This window comes from Phocoena sinus, chromosome 17 (genome assembly GCF_008692025.1).
Source record: "Phocoena sinus isolate mPhoSin1 chromosome 17, mPhoSin1.pri, whole genome shotgun sequence".
Lineage (NCBI taxonomy): Eukaryota > Metazoa > Chordata > Mammalia > Artiodactyla > Phocoenidae > Phocoena > Phocoena sinus.
In genome coordinates this window covers 40,365,884-40,390,189 of record NC_045779.1, presented here as the reverse complement: position 1 = coordinate 40,390,189, position 24,306 = coordinate 40,365,884, and the positions used below count along the sequence as shown (strand labels likewise).

The 24,306-nt window shown below is 41.8% G+C and overlaps 1 long non-coding RNA gene across 2 annotated transcripts in view; it reads left to right on the top strand.

The window, feature by feature from the left end:
• Window positions 1–24,306, top strand: part of LOC116742737 — a 58,003-nt gene that overhangs the window by 8,079 nt on the left and 25,618 nt on the right. Inside the window, exon 3 of one of the 2 annotated variants that reach the window (XR_004346555.1) lies at window positions 2,346–2,644. The exons of the other annotated variant lie outside the window; for it this stretch is intronic. This is a non-coding gene — a long non-coding RNA (uncharacterized LOC116742737). Of the gene's footprint in view, window positions 1–2,345; window positions 2,645–24,306 lie in introns of those variants that run through there. 2 annotated transcript variants of the gene reach the window in all.

Genomic DNA, 24,306 nt, shown 5'->3' with positions numbered 1-24,306 from the left:
CTGATCCTCATGTCCCAGTGGCTCTCAACTCTGGCTGAACATTGGTATCTCCTGAGGAGCTTTAAAAAAACACCAGTGCCTGGGTCCACCCTGAAAGATTCTGATTTAACAGGTTGGGCTCTGTGATTTGTAAAGCCCTCCTGGCGACTCTACCAGATGCAGCCTGATTGAACATCACTCATCTCACCTGATGTGATCATTCCCTCCCACCTTCTCACAGCATCCAGTCTTTCCTGTGTTATACCTTTCAGGAACGAATTTTATCCTCCTACCAATAAGCTTCTTGAGCTCACATTCATTTATTCACGCAGTAATTGTCATTTGTTTCTTTCATTCACTCATTCATTTATTCATTCAACAAACATTTAGTGTCTATTGTACTCCAGGTGTCAGACCCTGGAAGATTCAAAGATGAATAAAAGTCTCTGAGAAAATATATTTACAGACTTGTGTGAGTTTAGTTAGGGTTTTTCAAAGGAAGAGGATCTTCTCGCACTTTTCTCTAAAATAAACTGGGAGGAAACTGCTATGGACTGCTTGCCTGAAAAGTGCTTTTGTGAGCAAAGGTGCTATCACAAATTCAATTTTTAAAAATCCAGATAAATAAATACCGCAGTGTCAGTTGTTGACAGAGACAAGTGGGAAGAGCCAGAGAGATCTGTGAGTAGGCAAACCTCAAAAGCCACATAGCACGCAGGCTTGTGTCACTAGCAGCTTATGCTTCCTAACCCAGAATCTAAACTCCGGGAAGAAATGATGGCAAAGTTATCTTTTCTTGCCACAAATTTCTCTTTTCTTCCAGAAGTGGGTGTATTCAGAGGCACTATATGAATAACGTTTGCTCTGAGTCATGGAAATGAAAAAACATTTCTGACTATGACGTTTTGGGTGCAGTGTAATGTTTGCCGGTCCCCTGTACACACTGGTGAGGAGGGAGTGTTTTGGGGGTAGGACTCCCTGCCTGAGAACTGGGTGATAATGCAGTTATGGCCCCTCTGGGACATTTTCCTCCAAGGTCATGAGCACCCCTCACACACAACTGGGTGCCCAGGTGGTCTGTTTTCATCCTGAGTGAACATTTGTATCGACCAGCTTTCACAAATGGGCAGATGGAATGCCAGAGGAAGGGGTGTCTATGATGACAGGTTGTTTTAGGCTAAATTCTATAAGCTCCAGACACAGTAAGGAAAATTGGCTTCTGAGTTAGAACCAAAAATGCCACAAAGTTAGAGTAGTTTTTCCCTGTCTTATTTATTGCATTTAGAGTCACATCTTACCTATCTGGAACCTAGCCAAGAACCAAGAAAGAAACCAAAAAATAAAAATTTTACAAAAGGCTCTAATAAGTGTAGCTGGAGATAGTGGAAGTCCTACCGTGTAGGCACTCAGGCACTTTCCATCTAGGAAGACCCAGCTCTCACCCAACAGCCATTTTCTTTTCTTTACACACAGTTTTAACAAGTTTGAGGATCTGGTTATGCAAACCTAAATGGATAGTTTCACGTTGGAAGCGATGTAATGGATGCTATAGACATGCGCATTGACAGCCATGAGAAGCAAGCAGGAGACAGAAAAAAGGAAATGTGCATGCAGCGGCATGTCTCCATCTTTTTAGCCCACTCTGCTTTCAATAAATGTGAACATTTCGCCTCCTTCCAGAGTTTCTGACACTTCAGGTAGATACACCCTCCCTCCTTGCCACACTGGCTGGCCTGAGAAGTGGACTCTGAGTTGGAGGTTGGCACACAGGAGGTTTATTAAAGAGTGAACGTGGCGTCCATGCTGTGGAAGGGAGGGCAAGGAAGTAGGAGTCACTTCTGGAAAAAAGAGAGAAATTTGTGGCGAGAGAAGGGAAGTTTGTTGTTTTTTTTTGTGGGGTTTAGATTCCAGCTTGAAAATTCAAACTACAGTGTAACCTGACAGTAGCCTTAGCCAACTCCAAGGAAAGAGCTGGAGCTAGCATAGTTCTTCTGAGTTGTCCTCAGTTGGATGAAGATGTCCATCTTATATTCCTGTATTGAAGGTCACTGAACATAAGCTGTCTAGGCTCCTTGGGTGCGGAGGCTCTCAGAAGGGGCTGACAGATGAAAGCTGTCTGTTGACAACGCTCTCTGCAGCTGAGGCAAAAGTCCTTCATGGAAGGAGATCTGGCTGGCACATCACAGTGTCCAACAAACTCCGTGACTCATCCCCTGGAGGGCTAGGATATTCTCACCTTCTCTGTGTCTCACTTGATTGATGACTATGACAGAGACTCCTAAGTATCCATCAAATATCCATTCCAGATATTCTGGTAATGATAGCAGGGCTAGAATATATTATTTTCCTGTCATCCTCATTAATAGATATAGCCATTGGTTTTGGCCAGTGAGATATAAACATCAATATGTGTGGAGATCTGGAGAAGCCTTTGCAGAAGTTGATGGCTCAGCTTTCTCCCTTCTTCCTTTCCACTACCAGTGATGTGGACCAGTTAGATAGGCTCTGGCAGCCATCTCGGACCAAAAGGTAACTTTAAAGACAGAAGCTATGTACTTGCAAGGTAGATCAGAAGAACAAGAGGAGCCTGACTCCGCAGTGACACTGGAGCCGCCAGACCACATCTGGACTGATGTCTCTGGACTTCTTTTTATAAGAGAAATAAACATCTATCTTGTTTAAACAATTTTTATTTTGAGTTTTCTGTTTTACAGCCAAATTTGACCCCGGCAGATTCAAGGGCCAAACTCTACTGGGGATTTCTTATGGTTGAGATAGAGATTTTTGCTTCCTTAATAATTCTGGAATCTATCTCCTCTCCATTGCCCCTGTTCCTTGAGTGGAAGTCCTTACTGTTTCTCCGTTGAATCTTCACCCCCTCCAATAAGTAGTCTGTACCACTGCCAGAGGGATCTTCTAAATGACAAGTTTGATTATATCACTCCCACTGTTAAAAACCTTTCCAGAGGCTGGTAAGCTCTGACTTGTTTGTGATAGGATGTTTTGTCTTATGAATTGAATATTAGGACCTGAGCATGTCCTACTCCGTATTTATGTTTATTTTGTTATGTGGTTTATATCATGTGTCCATATGTATCCAAGGAATACTGCTAGAAACATCACTGGAAGTTCCTGCAGGAGAGGAAGCCACTGGTGAGCACTGTATCCTACAATAGCCAATGAAAGAACATAAATTTATTTCTAGTAAGCTGGGTGTTGGGCACATCTAAACCCACTTAGGAATCATAGTCCAGCAGCCACCTCTTTCCCCAACCACACAATCTTATTCCTCTTAGCAACATTCCATTGCTCTCTGAGCCATTCCATTTTTCCTTCCTGTATCAGTGCTCTGATCACTCCCAGGATTTTTTTGCAATGAAAGTGCAGATTACAGACCCACAGCTGAACCTTTAGTCACCTCTAAAGCTCCATAGGATGAATTGCTTCCATTGGTTTTCAGAAGCTATCAGTGGGTTCCACTGTGTTGTTTTACTATATCAATATTCTCCTTCCCGTGAAGATGTCTTTGCCTTTATTTTTGTGTGTGGTGCATTTAAAAAAACGTTTGTTCTGAGATCTTTGTAGATTCACATACTGTTGTGAGAAATAATAATAGTAATAATAATACCCTTCACTTGATTTCTTCCAATGGTAATATCTTGGGTAATTATCGTACAGTATCACAATCAAGAGATTGACATTGATACAATCTGCATTAATTTTTTAAAAAAATTATTGTTTTCCTTCTTTTTAGATACATTATATACTTAAAAGGCAGTAACTCTTGCACTGTCAAGTTGTAGTAGAAGATATACAGTGTACTCTTTTTACTTCTGTTCGTGTGTATTGTACAGAGCCTGTATGCTTTTTGTAATGTAAAGTAAAAAATTTTAAGAGCTCCTTTTCCGCCTTGGGATAAAGTCTGGAAGTTTTTACATAGCCTTCAAGCCGCTCCAAGTTCTGGCCCTAACTCCTCACCCTTATCCATTGCCACTCCTTACTTGGTCCCCTCACACCCCACTTTACAGATCTCCACTGCCTGAAAAACCCTCTTCTAACTGGATCTAGATAATTCCCATCCATCTTTCAGCTTAAACAAAGTCTGTAACTCCTAGAAGCATTAGCTACCCTCTCTCTCAGGCTGGGTTAGATACCTTTTTATTTTTTACTTCCTTCATGCCTGGCACAAAGAAGATGCCCAATAAATATTTGTTGAATGAATGAGTAAATGAGTGAATACCTCTAACCAGTTTAAGAGAGTTGGAATAAACGGACTACTTTTTTTTCATTACCTAATTCTAGATTCCACTGTTGGGAGGACTCCTGTTTAATTGCCTTCATATGGGCAGCACCTAGCACAATGCCCTGCATATACTAAGTGTTCAATATGTGATGATGGATGACCAGAAAGGAGGTGGGAATTGAGACAAGAAGAGCAATGTGAGCACAGGCTAGGAGATAGTGTGTTCCAGGGCACTGAGTGGACCGTTTGGCTCAGAAAAATCATTTTATAGGTCATTTAATCCATTTGACCAGAAAGTCTGGCTTATATCACTGGTTATCTTAATAACAGGCATTTTCCCGGTCCCTCTTGCTCCTGCACCACAAAAATAAAATATCAAAGAATCCTCAGCTTCTGCAACCCTCAGTTCTGTGAACATCGTTAACCCCCATGGGCTCAGTTAGCGCCTGTACTCATCAATAGCCATTCCTGGGATCCTAGGATCCAGAATCAAAGGGAGTGATTAGTTAGATCTGCTACGTTCACCTTCAGAAAGGTAAGATTCACCTGAATGCTCATGTAAACTTAAAATGACCTTCTGAATAGCTATGCTGTCATTAAAATTTAAAGGGACACCCTCAGTACAGTATTTTAGGGCAACGTGGAGCTCCTGGAGCTGGAGTCCACAAGCCAGTTTTGCAGCCGGTGGTTTCTCTGGGCACCTGCAGCAGCGGCACACGCTCCTGCCCGTGAGACGTTCCTTTCCAGGGAGTTGGGTGCACCCCCAGTGAACCAGAGACAGGGTCATGGGAGATGGACGCCCCCAGTTTTGAACCCTGGTTCTGCTTCTTTCCTAACATGGATTTAGCCTCCTCCATTTCCACATGTGTAAAATGTAGAAATATGATGGTCCTACCTCATTGGGTAGTTGTGAGGATCCTTGGGGGGCAATGCATGGGAGCTTACAACAGGACCAGGCACGTGGCAGATTCTTGATAAATGTTTTATCATCATTGTTATTATAAAAGAATCACAATTGACCATGGAGTATGGGGGGCTCAGGGACAGAGGTGGGTGTTCTTATAGGCACCTCTCTGAGTTTTTCATTTTGTTAGGTTACTGGTGCATAGATATAATTAAAATTAGGTTTACCACTTGTGGAAAGCTAAATAATGCCCCATCCCCAAAGATATCTATGTTCCAATCCCTGGAACCTGTGAATGTTACCTTAAATGGCAAAAAAAAAAAAAAAAAAAAGACTTTGCAGATGTGATTAAGCAGAGACCCGAGTATAGGCCCTGAACCAAGATGGCGAAGTAGAAGGACATGCTCTCACTCCCTCTTGTGAGAACACCAGAATCACAACTAGCTGCAGGACAATCATCAACAGGACACTGAAACTCACCAAAAGAGATACCCCACATCCAAAGACAAAGGAGAAGCCACAATGAGACGGTAGGAGGGGTGGAATCAGTAAAATCAAATCCCATAACTTCTGGGTAGGTGACTCACAGACTGGAGAACATACCACAGAAGTCCACCCACTGGAGTGAAGGTTCTGAACCCAATGTCAGGCTTCCCAACCTGGGGGTCCGGCAAGGGGAGGAGGAATTCCTAGAGAATCAGACTTTGAAGTCTAGTGGGATTTGATTGCAGGACTTTGACAGGACTGGGGGAAACAGAGACTCCACTCTTTGAGGGCACACACAAAGTAGTGTGCGCATTGGAACCCAGGAGAAGGAGCAGTGACCCCATAGGAGACTGAACCAGACTTACTTGCTAATGTTGGAGGGTCTCCTGCAGAGGCAGGGTGTGGCTGTGGCTCACTATGAGGACAAGGACACTGGCAGCAGAAGTTCCGGGAAGTACTCCTTGGCGTGAGCCCTCCCAGAGTCTGCCATTAGCCCCACCAAAGAGGCCAGGTGCTCCAGTGTTGGGTTGCCTCGGGCCAAACAAGCAACAGGGAGGGATCACAGCCCCACTCATCAGTAGTCAAGTGGATTAAAGTTTTACTGAGCTCTGCCCACCAGAGCAACAGCTCTACCCACCACCAGTCCCTCCCATCAGGAAATTTGCACAAGGCTCTTAAGTAGCTGCATCCACCAGAGGGCAGAGAGCAGAAGTAAGAAGAACTAAAATCCTGCGGCCTGTGGAACAAAAACCACATTCACAGAAAGATAGACAAGATGAAAAGGCAGAGGGGTATGTACCAGATGAATGAACAAGATAAAACCTCAGAAAAACAACTAAATGAAGTGGAGATAGGCAACCTTCCAGAAAAAGAATTCAGAATAATGATAGTGAAGATGATCCAGGACCTCGGAAAAAGACTGTAGACAAAGATCTAGAAGATGCAAGAAATGTTTAACAAAGACTTAGAAGAATTAAAGAACAAACAAACAGGGCTTCCCTGGTGGCGCAGTGGGTGAGAGTCCATCTGCCGATGCAGGGGACACGAGTTCATGCCCTGGTCTGGGAGGATCCCACATGCCGCAGAGTGGCTGGGCCCGTGAGCCATGGCTGCTGGGCCTGTGCGTCCGGAGCCGATGCTCCGCAATGGGAGAGGCCACAACAGTGAGAGGCCCGCGTACCGCAAAAAAAAAAGAACAAACAAACAGATGAACAATACAACAACTGAAATGAAAACTATACTAGAAAGAATCAGTAGAATAACTGAGGTAGAAGAATGGATAAGTGACCTGGAAGACCGAATGGTGGAATTCATTGCTGAGGAACAGAATAAAGAAAAAAAATGAAAAGAAATGAAGACAGCCTAAGAGACCTCTGGGACAACATTAAACGTAACAACATTTGCATTATAGGGGTCCCAGAAGGAGAAGAGAGAGAGAGGACCAGAGAAAATATTTGAAGAGATTATAATTGAAAACTTCCCTAACATGGGAAAGGAAATAGCCACCCAAGTCCAGGAAGTGCAGAGAGTCCCATACAGGATAAACCCAAGGAGAAACACGCAGAGACACATAGTAATCAAATTGGCAAAAATTAAAGACAAAGAAAAATTATTGAGAGCAGCAAGGGAAAAACAACAAATAACATACAAGGGAACTCCCATAAGGTTAACAGCTGATTTCTCAGCAGAAACTCTACAAGCCTGAAGGGAGTGCAATGATATACTAAAAATGATGAAAGGGAAGAAGCTACAATGAAGATTACTCTGCCCAGCAAAGGATCTCATTCAGATTCACTGGAGAAATCAAAAGCTTTACAGACAAACAAAAGCTAAGAGAATTAAGCACCACCAAACCAGCTCTACAACAGATACTGAAGGAACTTCGCTAAGTGGGAAACACAAGAGAAGAAAAGGACCTACAAAAACAAACCCAAAACAATTAGAAAATGGTCATAGGAACATACATATCGATAATTACCTTAAACGTGAATGGATTAAATGCTCCAACCAAAAGACACAGGCTTGCTGAATGGATACAGAAACAAGACCCATATATATGCTGTTTACAAGAGACCCACTTCAGACCTAGGGACACATACAGACTGAAAGTGAGGGGATGAAAAAAAGATATTCCATGCAAATGGAAATCAAAAGAAAGCTGGAGTAGCAATACTCATATCAGTTAAAATAGAGTTTAAAATAAAGAATGTTACAAGAGACAAAGAAGGACACTACATAATGATCAAGGGATCAATCCAAGAAGAAGATATAACAATTATAAATATATATGCACCCAACATAGGAGCACCTCAATACATAAGGCAACTGCTAACAACTATAAAAGAGGAAATCGAGAGTAACACAATAATAGTGGGGAACTTTAACATCTCACTTACACCAATGCACAGATCATCCAAAATGAAAATAAATGAGACAGAAGCTTTAAATGACACAACAGACTAGATAGATTTAAGTGATATTTATAGGACATTCCATCCAAACACAGCAGATTACACTTTCTCCTCAAGTGTGCACAGAACATTCCCCAGGATAGATCACATCTTGGGTCACAAATCAAGCCTCAGTAAATTTAAGAAAATAGAAATCATATCTAGCATCTTTTCTGACCACAACACTATGAGATTAGAAATGAATTACAGGGAAAAAAGTGCAAAAAACACAAACACATGGAGGCTAAACAATACGTTACTAAATAACCAAGAGATCACTGAAGAAATCAAAGAGGAAATCAAAAAATACCTAGAGACAAATGACAATGAAAGCATGATGATCCAAAACCTATGGGATGCAGCAAAAGCACTTCTAAGAGGGAAGTTTATAGCTATACAAGCCTACCTCAAGAACCAGAAAAATCTCAAACAATCTAATCTTACACCTAAAGGCACTAGAGAAAGAGGAACAAGAAAAGCCAAAGTTAGCCTAAGGAAAGAAATCATAAAGATCAGATCAGAAATAAATGAAATAGAAACAAAGAAAACAATAGCAAAGATCAATAAAACTAAAAGCTGGTTCTTTGAGAAGATAAACAAAATTGATAAACTCTTATCCAGACTCATCAAGAAAGAGAGGGAGGGCTTCCCTGGTGGTGCAGTGGTTGAGAGTCCGCCTGCCAATGCAGGGGACGTGGGTTTGTGCCCCGGTCCGGGAAGATCCCACATGCCGCGGAGCGGCTGGGCCCGTGAGCCATGGCCGCTGAGCTTGTGCGTCCGCAGCCTGTGCTCCACAGAGGACTCAAATCAATAAAATTAGAAATGAAAAAGAGGTTACAACAGACACCGCAGAAATACAATGCATCCTAAGAGACTACTACAAGCAACTCTATGCCAATAAAATGGAAAACCTGGAAGAAACTGACAGATTCTTAGAAAGGTATAACCTTCCAAGACTGAACCAGGAAGAAATAGAAAATACAAACAGACCAATCACAAGTAATGAAATTGAAACTGTGATTAAAAATCTTCCAACAAACAGAAGTCCAGGACCAGATGGCTTCACAGGTGAATTCTATCGAACATTTAGAAAAGAGCTAACACCCATCCTTCTCAAGCTTCCAAAAAATTGTGGAGGGAGGAACACTCCCAAACTCATTCTATGAGGCCACCACCACCCTGATACCAAAACCAGACAAAGATACTACAAAAAATGAAAATTACAGACCAATATCACTGCTGAATATAGATATAGATGCAAAAATACTAGCAAACAGAATCCAACAACACATTAAAAGGATCATGCACCATGATCAAGTGAGATTTATCCCAGGGATGCAAGGATTCTTCAATACACGCAAATCAATCAATGTGATACACCATATTAACAAATTGAAGAATAAAAACCATATGATCATCTCAAAATATGCAGAAAAAGCTTTTGACAAAATTCAACACCCATTTATGATAAAAACTCTCCAGAAAGTGGGCATAGAGGGAACCTACCTCAACCTAATAAAGGCAATACTTGACAAACCCACAGCAAACATCATTCTCAATGGTGAAAAACTGAAAGCATTTCCTCTAAGATCAGGAACAAGAGAAGGATGTGCACTCTCACCACTATTATTCAACATAGTTTTGGAAGTCCTAGCCACAGCAGTCAGAACAAAAAGAAATAAAAGCAATACAAATTGGAAAAGAAGTAAAACTGTCACTGTTTGCAGATGACATGATACTATACATAGAGATTCCTAAAGATGCCACCAGAAAACCACCAGAGCTAATCAATGAATTTGGTAAAGTTGTAGGATGCAAAATTAATGCACAGAAATCTCTTGCATTCCTATACACTAATGATGAAAAATCTGAAAGGGAAATTAAGGAAACGCTCCCATTTACCATTGCAACAAAAAAAAATAAAATAAAAGAACTAGGAATAAACCTACCTAGGGAGACAAAAGATCTGTATGCAGAAAACTGTAAGACACTGATGAAAGAAATTAAAGGTGATACCAACAGATGGAGAGATATACCATGGTCTTGGATTGGAAGAATCAATATTGTGAAAATGACTCTGCTACCCAAAGCAATCTACAGATTCAATGAAATTCCTATCAAATTACCAATGGCATATTTTATAGAGGTAGAACAAAAAATCTTAAAATTTGTATGGAGATGCAAAAGACCCCGAATAGCCAAAGCAGTCGTGAGGGAAAAAAATGGAGCTGGAGGAATCAGACTCTGTGACTTCAGACTATACTACAAAGCTACATTAATCAAGACAATATGGTACTGGCACAAAAACAGAAATATAGATCAATGGAACAAGATAGAAAGCACAGAGATAAACCCACACACATATGGTCAACTAATCTATGACCAAGGAGGCAAGGGTATACAATGGAGAAAAGACAGTCTCTTCAATAAGTGGTGCTGGGAAAACTGGACAGCTCCATGTGAAAGAATGAAATTAGAACACTCCCTAACACCATACACAAAAATAAACTGGATTAGAGACCTAAATGTAAGACCGGACACTGTAAAACTCTTAGAGGAAAACATAGGAAGAACACTCTTTGACATAAATCACAGCAAGATCTTTTTTGATCTACCTCCTAGAGTAATGGAAATAAAAACAAAAATAAACAAATGGGACCTAATGAAACTTCAAAGCTTTTGGACAGCAAAGGAAACCATAAACAAGACGAAAAGACAACCCTCAGAATGGGAGAAAATATTTGCCAATGAAACAACGGACAAAGGATTAATCTCCAATATATATAAACAGCTCATGCAGCTCAATATTAAAAAAACAAACAACCCAATCCAAAAATGAGCAGAAGACCTAAATAGACATTTCTCCAAAGAAGACATACAGATTGCCAGGAAGCACATGAAAAGCTGCTCAACATCATTAATTATTAGAGAAATGCAAATCAAAACTACAATGAGGTATCACCTCCCACCAGTTAGATTGGGTGTCATCAGAAAATCTACAAACAACAAATGCTGGAGAGGGTGTGGAGAAAAGGGAACCCTCTTGCACTGTTGGTGGGAATGTAAATTGATGCAGCCACTATGGAGAACAGTATGGAGGTTCCTTAAAAAACTAAAAATAAAATTACCATATGATCCAGCAATCCCACTACTGGGCACATACCCAGATAAAACCATAATTCAGAAAAACACATGCACCCCAATATTCATTGCAGCATTATTTACAATAGCCAGGTCATGGAAGCAACCTAAACGCCCATCGACAGACAGATGGATAAAGAAGATACGTTACATATATACAATGGAATATTACTCAGCTATAAAAAAGAACGAAATTGGCCCACTATGTCCCACAGCACCTGGCTCCTGGAGCAGAGCAGGTCTCCCTCTCTCCCTCCCTGCCCTGCAACGTCCAACCCTTTCTCTTTCCGTTTTCCAGTCATGCTCCTTCCTACCCCCTTGCCTTGCCTTCGAGTTAGGGCTTCCCTGAGACAGAAAACTTGCGTTAACACAAACTTTCCATGATTTTCACCATGAGACCATATTTTTCAGAGGCCACAATAACCTCAGGGCAGAAAGCAGGTCTGGGAAGTGGTTCCCACAACCATGGAGGTGCATCTAAGGCAGGACAGCAGCCTCAAGAAGGACTCCTGCAGTCTTAGCCCTGAGGATAAACCAGCCACGCTAAGAGCGTCCTTCCCAAGCCTTGGACCTCAGTTAATTATGAAGTGTTTTGCCAAAATGTAGTGGATTTGACCTGTTTTAGGTGTTGAGTCAGGACGGTAAGGAAACAGAGCTGTGTCTGAGGTTTATTTGTAAGAAATGTTGGTTCCGTCTGGAGTTCAAGCTGACAGAGCTCAACAAATTTCCTGCTCCCAGCACCCTTCCAGGCCAGTTTCATAGCATAGAGTCCTCTGCTCTCATCACTGGACCCAGCTGGTTTTCTCTGGTGGCTGTGTAATCTCCCTACACTCTTTCTTAGAAGGAGCAGAGGGCTGATGGGATGGTAGATTTCAGGAGCAGAACTTGTGTGGACATCTTTTTACACAGCTTATCAGCAGGAGACAAATAAAATGTCCTGCTGATTAGGAGGACGTGTCCTCCCCCTCGCCCTGGGCAGCTGCTGAAAGACAGGTGCATGGTACATGGTATGGAAGGGAACAGGAGGCTGTGCAGCTTTTGCCTGCAGGCCTTCTCTGGTGGAGTAAACTGGTTTTATCTGTACCCCTGATGTAAAGACCAAAAGCCTTGACCAACCCTCTGGCCAGTATAGTAAAAATTTGTCTATAATAATACCTACCTTAGAGCTAAATTCCGATCTATTTGCCTAATTCTTTCTTTTCATCCCTTTCTCCTCTTAGGTCCCTACAAAAGCATAAAGGATCTTGTACCTGGTCCCCAGGCTAAAGGCAAACATCTTCTTTCAAACTTTTTGGCCTGAGTACTTACTAGAGTCAGCAGAGAATGTGCCCAGGGATAGGGGAGACCTGGGGACACAGCAAGGATGCTTAGAATTCACCTGGCACCTCTCATCTCAGAAAGGGGAGAGGAAACCCAATTTACCATGAGCCAGAAAACTCAGTGTGGCCGCTCTTGTTTTAAGTTGAATCAGCCACTCCAAATATATTTAAAGTGTTTTTTTAAAATTATGAAATAGTTCAGATATACAAAAAGGCAGAGATATTATTATAATGACTAGTGGTTTACTGACTATCCATCTTAAGAAGTAAGATACTACCAAGATGGTTGAAGCCCCTGGGTACCCCATGTTCAGATCACATGCAACTCTCTCCACTCTGGAGGCAGCCCCTGAACTGGCTTTGCGGTTTACCATCCTATCTCATGTCCTTATACTTTTATTACATTGTCTCGAATCCCTACACAACACATTTTGTGGTTTCACTTATTTAAAAATTTCTTTAAATGGGATTATTTGGTGTACATCCTTCTGAGATCCGCTTCTACTACTAAACTTTTTTAAAAAGATATCATGCTAATACATGAAGTTCTGGTTTACTTTATTCTATCGGTCTAGTGTATTCCATTGTATGACCGTATTACAATTTATTTGTTCATGTTTCTGTTGACGACAATTAAGTGATTATGTTTTTGTTTGTTTGCTATGCCGGCCATTGCTTTGTGCTGGGCAGAGGTGCAAGAGTGTCTCGGATGTCTGCTGAGGACTAGAATCTCTGAGTCACAGAGTTTGACCATCTTGAGTTTTGTAAGATACTGCCAGAGGGACTGCAAAAGTGATTGGTACCAATGGGTACTCCCACCAGCAATGACGAGAGTTGGCATTTTTCACATTCTGTGGAGGAGTATAAAAATAATGTCAAGATGAGAATTTGCATAGAATTCAGTTCAAGGTTTGTTTTCTGCTTCTCTGAGTCATTTGTCTGTAAGTTTGAAAGGAATTATCGAAAGACTCCTGGGGGCTCATCTAAAGGCTACAGTGTCTGGAGACGGCAGGGCAAGAGGATGTACAAGGAAGCATGGAATCATCTAACCCCAGAGAAGGAAGGGCTCTAGGAGTAAATCTAGTCTTACTTTCCAGCCTAAGGCACACAGAAATCTATATGGAAGAGTCCCCTACAAAGCCTTTATTCATTCAGTGCACGTTCTTTGAGCACCGACTAAATGACAGGCCCCGTGCTGGATGTTAGGAAACAGTGGTGAGCGAAACCCTCAAGGCACTTACAGTTTAGTGACAGACTGTAGTGAAATACTCAAAATAATACAACTGTGAGTGGGCATAGCGCCACCAAGGGATGGAAACGGGGCTCTGAGAGTATGTAGGGTGGGATGGGGCTACCTTGCTTCCTGAAGGTGTGGAAGAATATTCTAGGCCCCAATGTGAGAAGGAGCCTGGTGTGGTCAGTGCCGAATGAGAGGAGGTTGCCATGAGCTGAGGTTGGCAAGGCATGTGGAGACCAGCCACACTCGGGGTTGTGGACCTTGTTACAGGTCTTGGCCTTTATCCAAAAATCAGTGGAAGCCACTGCAGTTTTTAAGCCAGAGAGTGACACAATCAGATTTGCATTTTACAAAGGTCCCTCATCTACAGTATGGAGAATCAACTGGACTGGGCATGAATGGATGTGGGAGACTAGTTGGGAGGCTATTATAAATGGTTCCCAGTGAGGAATTAGAGGCCTGGACTACATGGTGGCAGAGGTAAAATCAAGCTGAAAACCCACTGGGTGTTAATTCTATGTCCAGAGATGTACGTGCATCATCTGATTTAACTCACAGTGTCAGACCTATGAGATGAGTCCTACTGTCATCCCCATCAGGTAACTGATGGAACTGAAGCTTGGAGAGGTTAAGAAACTCACTCAAGTTGTTAAGCTGTGGTTGAGGGTGGGAAAAAGAGGGGTGAAGGATGACCCAGAGAGCCCCCCAGACAGAATTTGAAAACTCCAAGAAAAAAAAAAAAACAGGCTGAAAGGAAATAGGATGTAATCTATGAGCCTGGACCAGGAGGCTGGGCGATCTGATTTGAATCTCAAATCTGTCACTTACCTTCTTGGTCTGGATGACATTCTTTGTCTCTTCTAACTAAGGCTCTAGGATGATTTTATGACTTTGGAAAAGTCATTCGATCTCTCAGCATGTCTCTTTTCTCCTCAGTAAAACAAGGCTAATACCTCTCAGCTGAGATGATACATATGCGAGTGTGTTGTAGACTTTAAAGAGATTTACAGATGTCAGTCATTACCAGAATGACGTCCAGATCCTCGGATGAGGGCAGTCCACTCATTCGGGGCAATTCTCCACGTCAGAATGGGTTTCTTCATCTTGATGTGTGTTGGTTCACAAACTGGCCCCTGTACACGTACAGCAAGGAGAGAGGAAAGACAGAGCAGACCTCTCCAGATTGCTAGGCAGCACGTTTAATAAACAAGGGAACATACTTAGAAGGCTTGTCTCAAGCGGCTGCCAGATGAATAGATCTCTGCACCTGCCCACCAGAATCTTAAAGTTTATATAGAGGGCTTACTGGGCTCAGTCATATATCCCATCCAGATGGCCTCAGCAAACCTTATTCTTTCAAGGCCATGTCCTTGGAACAGCTCCCACTGTGGGAATGGCGGGCAGAATGTACATTCCAAGGACAGGGGAGGGAGTGAGGAGCCTCTGATTACCCGGGTGCAGCTTGTGGGTCAACCAGTGGTCACATCCTCTCCATGACCTCCTCCAACAATCTGAGACCAACTTCTCATATCTTCTTCCTTCCACTCTGATCTAGCTGCTGTTGCATGTTAAACCTGAACACACCGCCCCTCGCTCGTGACAGAGCTTCAAGCATTGGGGCAGCCACTCTGCCCCCGTTGGGCCGTCTCTTCACACAGGACACTAGTCACTCCTTTAAGAGCACCTCAGCTAGATTCTCCCCTTCAGCCCCTCTGGAGATTCTCTGGTTTTGAAGTGCCTGGGCTAAAATGTGGCCCTCAAAGACGAATGCAAGACCCCTGCTGCTGTCTGACAAGTCCTAAGTATGGTGGACTCAGCTCCTCCTTAGTCCCCACTCTCCACTGCTTCCCTTGCAGCATGCAGCAGTTCAGGTCACACACTACCAGGCTGGCAGAGGCCTCCGATGTGCATCTGAGGAACAAATTCATTTTCACATGACCTCCTCCTGCCTTCCCCAAAGGATGCATGCTACCCATTTTTACAAGATTTAAAGAAAATACAATGTATAAAATACATGGCTTTTTAAATACGGGACCAGATGGCTTCACAGGTGAATTCTACCAAACAATTAGAGAAGAGTTAACATCTGTCTTTCTGAAAATATTCCAAAAAATTGCAGGGGACTGATACTTCCAAACTCATTCTATGAGGCCATAATCACCCTGATACCAAAACCAGATAAAGATATCACAAAAAAAGATTAATAGCACTGATGAACGAAGATGCAAAAATCCTTAACAAAATACTAGCAAACCGAATCCAGCAATACATTAAAAGGATCATACACCATGATCAAGTGGGATTTATCCCAGGGATGCAAGGATTCTTCACTATCAGCAAATCAATCAACGTGATACACCACATTAACAAACTGAAGAATAAAAACCATATGATCATCTCAATAGATGCAGGAAAAGCTTCTGATAAAATTCAACATCCATTTATGATAAAAACTCTCCAGAAAGCAGGCATAGAGGAAACATACCTCAACATAATAAAGGCCATATACAACAAACCCACAGCTAACATCATACTCAATAGTGAAAAGCTGAAAGCATTTCCTCTAAGATCAGGAACAAAACAAGGATGTCCACTCTCACCAATTTTATTCAACATAGTTTTGGAAGTCCGGGCCACAGCAATCAGACAAGAAAAAGAACTAAAAGGAATCCAAATTGGAAAAAAATGAAGTAAAACTGTCACTGTTGGCAGATGATATGATATTATATATAGAAAATCCTAAAGACATCAATAAAAAACTACTAGAGCTCATCAATGAATTCGGTAAAGTTGCATGATACAAAATTCATATACAGAAATCTGTTGCATTCCTATACACTAACAATGGAATATCAGAAAGAGAAATTAAGGAGGCAGTCCCATTTACCATCACCTCAAAAAGGGTGAAATACCTAGGAATAAACCTACCTAAGGAGGCAAAAGGCCTGTACTCCAAAAACTGTAAGATGTTGATGAAAGAAATTGAAGATGACACAATCTTTCCACAAGATGGAAAGATATGCTGTGTTCTTGGATTGGAAGAATCAATATTGTTAAAAATACCATACTACCCAAGGCAATCTACAGATTCAGTGCAATCCTTATCAAAATAACCAGTGACATTTTTCACAGAACTATAACAAATAATTTTAAAGTTTGTATGGAAACACAAAAGATCCTGAATAGCCAAAAAGAAAGAACAGAAAGAAGAACATAGCTGGAGGAATCATGCTCCCTGAATTCAGACTATACTACAATGATAGAGTAATCAAAAGAGTATGATATGGGCACAAAAACAGACACATAGATCAATGGAAAAGGATAGAGAGCCCAGAAATAAACCCATGCACTTATGGTCAATTAATCTACAACAAAGAAGGCAAGAATACACAATGGAGAAAAGACAGTATCTTCAATAGGTGGTGCTGGGGAAACTGGACAGCTCCATGTAAAAGAATGAAATTAGAACATTATCTAACACCTTATACAAAAATAAACTCAAAATGGATTAAAGACCTAAATGTAAGACTGGATACTCTTAAAATTCCTAAAGGAAAACATGGGCAGAACACTCATAGACATAAATCACAGCAATATTTTTTTGCACAGCAAAGGAAACCATAAACAAGACAAAAAGACAACCTTCAAAATGGGAGAAGATATTTGCCAACGAATCAACAGACAAAGGATTAATCTCCAAAATATATAAACAGCTCCTGCAGCTCAATATTAAAGAAACAAACAACCCAATCCAAAAATGGGCAGAAAACCTAGATAGACATTTCTCCAAAGAAGACATACAGATGGCCAAGAAGCACGTGAAAAGCTGCTCAACATCACTAATAATTAGAGAAATGCAAATCAAAACTACAATGAGGTATCACCTCACACCAGTTAGAATGGGCATCATCAGAAAATCTACAAACAGCAAATGCTGGAGAGGGTGTGGAGAAAAGGGAACCCTCTTGCACTGTTGGTGGGAATGTAAATTGATACAGCCACTATGGAGAACAGTATGGAGGTTCCTTAAAAAAGTAAAAATAGAATTACCATATGATCCAGCAACCCCCCTACTGGGCATATACCCAGAGAAAACCGCAATTCAAGAAGACACACGCACCCCAATGTTTATTGCAGCACTATTTACAATAGCCAGGTCACGGAAGCAACCTAAATGCCCATCGACAGATGAATGGATAAAGAAGATGTGGTACATATATACAATGGAATATTACTCAGCCATAAAAAGAAATGAAATTGAGTCATTTGCTGAGACGTGGATGGATCTAGAGACTGTCATACAGAGTGAAGTAAGTCAGAAAGAGAAAAACAAATATCGTATATTAACACACATATGTGGAACCTAGAAAAATGGTACAGATGAACCGGTTTTCAGGGCAGAAGTTGAGACACAGATGTAGAGATGAAACATATGGACACCAGGGGGGGAAAACTGCAGTGGGGTGGGTATAAAAAAAAACAAAAAACCCCAAACAAATTAGTTAAAAAATGGGCAGGTCTACGAGCAGCAATGAAGACCCAGTGCAGCCAAAAATAAATAAATAAAATAAATAAATTTTTAAAAAATGGGCAGAAGGACTGAATGGACATTTTTCCAAAGAGGAAATGCACATGGCCAACAGGCACATGAAAAGATGTTCAACATCATTAATCATCAGGGAAATGCAAATTGAAACCACAATGAGAGATAACCTGACCCTATCAGAATGGGGGGTCAAAAAGAACACAGATAACAAATGTTGGCAAGGATGCGGAGAAAAGGGAACCCTCATACGCTGTTGGTGGGAATGTAAATTGGTGCAGCCACTGTGGAGAACAGTATGGAGGTTTCTCAAAAAACTAAAAATAGAACTACCAGTTTTCTAGTCATAGACCCAGCAATTCCACTCTTGAGTGTATATCTGAAAAAAACAAAAACAGTAATTCAAAAAGATGCATGCACCTTCACATGTGTTCACAGCAGCATCGTTTACAATTGCCAAGGTATGGAAGCAACCTAAGTGTCCATCAACAGATGAATGGATAAAGAAGATGTGAGATATATATATGTGTATACACACACACACACACACACACACACACACACACACACACAATGGAGTCCATTTGCAGCAACATGGATGAGCTTGGAGGGCATTATGCTAAGTGAAATAAGTCAGACAGAGAAAGACAAATACTGTATGAGATCACTTACATGTGGAACCTAAAAAATACAGCAAACCAGTGAATAAAACAAAAAAGAAGTAGACTCACAGATATAGAGAACAAACTACTCGTTACCAGTGCAAGAGGGGAATATGGGGTGGGGGAGTGAGAAGTACAAACTCCCAGAGGTATTGGGTGACATATAGGCTACAAGGATATATTGTACAACATGGGGAATATAGCCAATATTTTGTAATAACTATAAATGGAGTGTAACCTTTTAAAATTGTAAATATTTTTTTAATTTTTAAAATGTTTAAGAAAATTTTAAAAAGAGAAAATAATGCAGAGCTTTTTAGATGATCCAAATAAGTCATAATGAAAGCATACAGGAGAACCTCATCCTTCCCCTCATTGCCAAAGTCATGTGGCTTAATTTCATTTTTCAAAATTTCTCATCATTTGTGAAAGAGGGTTTTATTTGAAATTTGAGAATAGAAAGGTAAATTTGGGGCAGGGCATAGGAATGAAGAATGGTGGGAAAAGTTTCAGCTGACTTTTATGGGTAGTGGAAAAAGTTCATTTAAAAAGTGTGATGCTATTTTCCAATATCACCTCAAAAATGAGTTCCAATGTTTGGAACTTCAAACTTAATGCTGAGTCCTCAATAAAATGAATGTGTTGTCTAAGTCAAAAAATAAAAAGTGAGAGAACTCATTCCATTGTTTCCATCAGAGAATTCCTTCTTTTCAACCTGAATTTGAGAAGGGAACATTTACTGCATCCAAGTAGGTGGAAATACTTCAGATTTTTTTTTTTTTTTTTTTTTTGGTCACTGATGCTTGCCACAAATCTACTAACTAGAAACCAAGATATTTGATAAATTTTTGCCCAATGGAGTCCTTAGGTAGTTATAGAGGAGGTGTACATAAAACCAACTGTAGTAGGCAGTACTTCTCACTATAACATAAAACCCAGATACAAGTAATGAAAAATTCCCTTTAGCTTCATTTCCCAACATGCTGTCTTCATATTAGATTTTGTGTGTGCTTTCTCTTCTCCGCTGGTAAGAGTATGACATTTTCTCTTACACTCATTCAAGATTTAATAACTTTAAGTACAGTCAGTATGCCATTTCTGAGAGCAAAGGCTCCATTTTATATGCTTCTGGCCTACTGAATAGACTTCTTGGAGGAGATGCCAAATATGTGTGATGCTAACTCAGCTGAAATAAAACAACTGTCTCAGAAAAGTGAGCATAAACCAGTCCTTCTGGCCTTTGCAATTTAAGTTATATAGTCACTGCCTTTGAAATTGGGCTGGGGAAGGCTGTAGGCCTTGACCCTTCAAGGTGGTTTTCCCTGGACAGTCCCAGAAAGGGGCTCATCAGGGAGAGGCTGGATTTCAGATGACCCCAAAGCCAGGTGACCCCCATTTCACACAGGGTATATTCTCACCAAATAAGTTGGGTATTGGGACTCAAGCTGCATTTACCCATAGAAACATCAGGACTAAATACCTAACTCATTAATTAATTAGTCAATTCACTAAACACTTGCTGAGAATATATCATGGTCATCCTTTCAAAGCCCGTGATCCACAATGCATCTCATCTAGAACTGGAAGAGTTTTCAGAAGCTGTTGTTTCCAAGTCCGCACAGCTAATACTTGGCCAAGTCCCCCCAGGGGCCTAAGTGATATTTGAAGAAAGCTGCCGTGTTTCCCTTGTACCTTTGCTTTTTTAAGCTACACATATAAAGATAACTAACACGACAGCGGTTTTCAGACCCTTTTCTCAGTAGGGACGTCGGTCGTGAAATATGGAGGTTGGACTTTATCATAAATGCCCTGTACTAGTGCAGAGAATGCCTGACCTTTAGTGCCCCTTCTCCTGGGACTCTGCTCTAGGAAGGCAGCCTAGAATCATGTGCTTTGGGATGTGACATCAGACTGTGGGATCACCTTCAGTTGGGCAACTCACACTTAGGGACACATTAAGAGCAAAATATCTGAGACGGCCCCCCAGTAGCTCTGATAATTACCCATCAAGGAGAATTCAAAATGTGATGATGGGAAAGGGAAGAAGGGAATAAACAGTTATAGGAGAGAGGCATGGACATATATAAACTACCAAACGTAAGGTAGATAGCTAGTGGGAAGCAGCCGCATAGCACAGGGAGATCAGCTCGGTGCTTTGTGACCGCCTGGAGGGGTGGGATAGGGAGGGTGGGAGGGAGGGAGACGCAAGCGGGAAGAGATATGGGAACATATGTATATATATAACTGATTCATTTTGTTGTGAAGCAGAAACTAACACACCATTGTAAAGCAATTATACGCCAATTAAAAAAAAAAAAACCTGTTATTGGAAGTCTGCCATGTGCCAGGAATCACACTAAACACTTTAGGTACCTAACCTACTTTATTGTCACAGGGATCCTGAGAAGCAAGTATCATTTTAGTTCCTGTGGGTACCTGTTTTTTTTTTTTTGCGGTACGCTGGCCTCTCACTGCCGTGGCCTCTCCCGTTGCGGAGCACAGGCTCCGGATGCACAGGCTCAGCGGCCATGGCTCACGGGCCCAGCCGCTCCACGGCATGTGGGATCTTCCCGGACCGGGGCACGAACCCGTGTCCCCTGCATCGGCAGGCGGACTCTCAACCACTGCGCCACCAGGGAAGCCCTGGGTACCTGTTTTGAGAAGAGTCTGACTGTTTTGAGAAGAGTCAGACAAACTGACCAACAAAGACTTAAAAGATAGGAATCTATTTGAATTGCAACTCATTTTGCAAGCTTGGAGGTGGGCAGCCCAGTGCTTGTTGGGAACCCTGTGAGGCGATTAGAGGAGGGTTCTTCCTCTTTCTGTTCAGCCATCCTTAGTGTATAGGCTTCATCCTCATGTTTGTCACCTTACGGTTACAGGGTAGCTTGCTGTCCCTCCAGGCATTGTGCCCAGGTTCTAGGGGAAAGAGGATAAAAGGCAAAGGGAGAAGTTCGTGGCAGCCCAGGCTGTCCTTTAGAAACAGCCTTCTATCAGCTGTACTTGGTGGTTCCTCCTTACAGCTCATGGCCAGTATCAGATGGGAGAGTGGAAATGAAAAATTTTATCTGGGCACTTTTCAGCTCCAAACAAAATCAGGGTTTTACTGGTTAAAAAAACAAACAAACAGGAAATGGATATGGGGTAAGCAGCAACAGTCTGCTGCTCTGTGTTACAAATGAGAAATCAGGCCGAGAGACATGAAATAACTGTTCGCGTCCACACAGCTGGAAAATGGTTGAGCTGAGATTTGAAGGAGGCACCTCCAGGTCTAAGCTCTCGCTCTTCCCATTGTGCCTCTTGGCCCTCGAACACAGCACAAATGGATGTCCCTTTCTAACACTGTCAGGAAGCAGGTCTTTTCTTGCTTTAGGTCGTTTTACAGATAGGGAAATGGAGGCAAAGGGAGGTTAAAAGATTTACATAACAGAGGGTTTGAACCCAGGCAGTCACTATAAAGAGGAAATGTAGTAGTAGCAGCATTAGTCTGAAAACTTAATGTCTCTAAGTACCAGAGAAAGAGAGGGCAAGAGAGAGAGAGAAAACAGGAGAAAAGGAAAGAAATGTGAATTAACATATTAACATGAGCAAGAACGAGATAACAGACATGAAGAGGACTGATAGCAACTCTACCTGGGCCATGAGATGCTTCTAGCCACCAGCCTACCAAGGGGGTGGAAGATGGGGGCAGTGATCTTGACACTCAACCTGGGACTTACAAGAAAGATTGATATAAGGATATCGACTGATATATTAAAAATATAGGGCTTCCCTGGTGGCGCAGTGGTTGAGAGTCCGCCTGCCGATGCAGGGGACACGGGTTCGTGCCCCGGTCCGGGAGGATCCCACATGCCGCGGAGCGACTGGGGTCGCGAGCCATGGCCGCTGAGCCTGCGCATCCGGAGCCTGTGCTCCGCAATGGGAGAGGCCACAACAGTGAGAGGCCCAAGTACTGCAAAAAAAAAATATATATATATATATATATATATATATATATATATATATATATGTAGTTGATTATTGAAACCCTGTGAATGGTTTCAAGGTTCTTCAGATTGTGTGCATTAAGTTATTCCAAAGAAACTCATTTTTGGCTTTAACATTTTCAGTGTATTGACCCTTACAGATTTGGTTTAGAGCAGAAATACCAAAAGCTGAGTGGAGCCCACTGATCAGTTTGTCCTCCAAAGTGGTGCCCATGCAGAGACAGATGACCTAATAACAACAGGTGTTTATTTGGTGAGAACTTAGTGATCAGTGCTTCACATTTGTCATCTCATTTAATTGTTACCCATCTCTGGGGAAATATTTCTTGTTTTTCTCACTTTTCCAGTGAGAACCCTGAGGCTCAGTGAAGTGACCTGCCCCAAACATACATATGTGCAAGGGGCAGGGCTGGGGCTGTGATCTAGGTCCCCCTGAACCCACCCCCAGCGGCCTGTCTGTGGGGAAACCGGGCTGGGACCAGTAGACTTACTAGTAGATAAACCCCTAAATGCACTCATGCAGCTGAATTTTTGAAGCTAAGTGAGGGATATTACATTCCTTTCTCCTCATTTATATTTCGTTAATTCAGCCCAACATTTTAGCCAGTCGAGATATTTTTAGACTAGCAAACCAGTGCAATTCTGAGGATTAAGCTACTCTAATTCCATTGCACTTTCCTACATCTGGCAGAGGGGGCATACCTTTATGTAAAATTAAAAGCCAATGAAAATTTAAAAATCTATTTTTAAAAAAGAATTTGTCAGTAAATCTGCTTTCTTCCAGTTGTTCACAAATGAAATATGCTGTGCTGGTTTCTGAAAACCAAGACACCTGGAGAGAAATTTATGACTTCAAAACAAAATTTAGAGGTTGAGGGATTTAGCAGTTTGCAAGGAACACAGAGCTAAGCCTGTGAGAAAGGCTGTTCAAAATATCCTGGCCTGAAGGGCCAGGGTCTTTTTCAAAAGTCCCCGAAGAGGCTCTTAGGCATCTGAAAGGGTACAAATGGGGAGAGAGCATTTTGAAGACATCTTTCCACTGGGAACTGGCGCTGGCCAGATTGTGCGTTTTCCCACACAAACGTGCTCACCCTTCTGTGAGCCAGGCATTTCCTGTGCACCGCGGGTTTTGTTATCCTTCCTTCTTTTTTTTTTCCTTCTCGGGGAATTATCCCAGATTTTTAGCCAGCCGTCTCTGCCATATTTTCTCTCAGAGCTTAGTCACACTCCCATATATGGGAATCCTTATCACATAGCTAACTCCCCAGCTAGGGCATTTTATAGGAATTGTTTAGTGCATTATGGGCTTTCTAAACTAAGTAATCCTCGGGATGAAATGGCAACAACAGCAGCAAG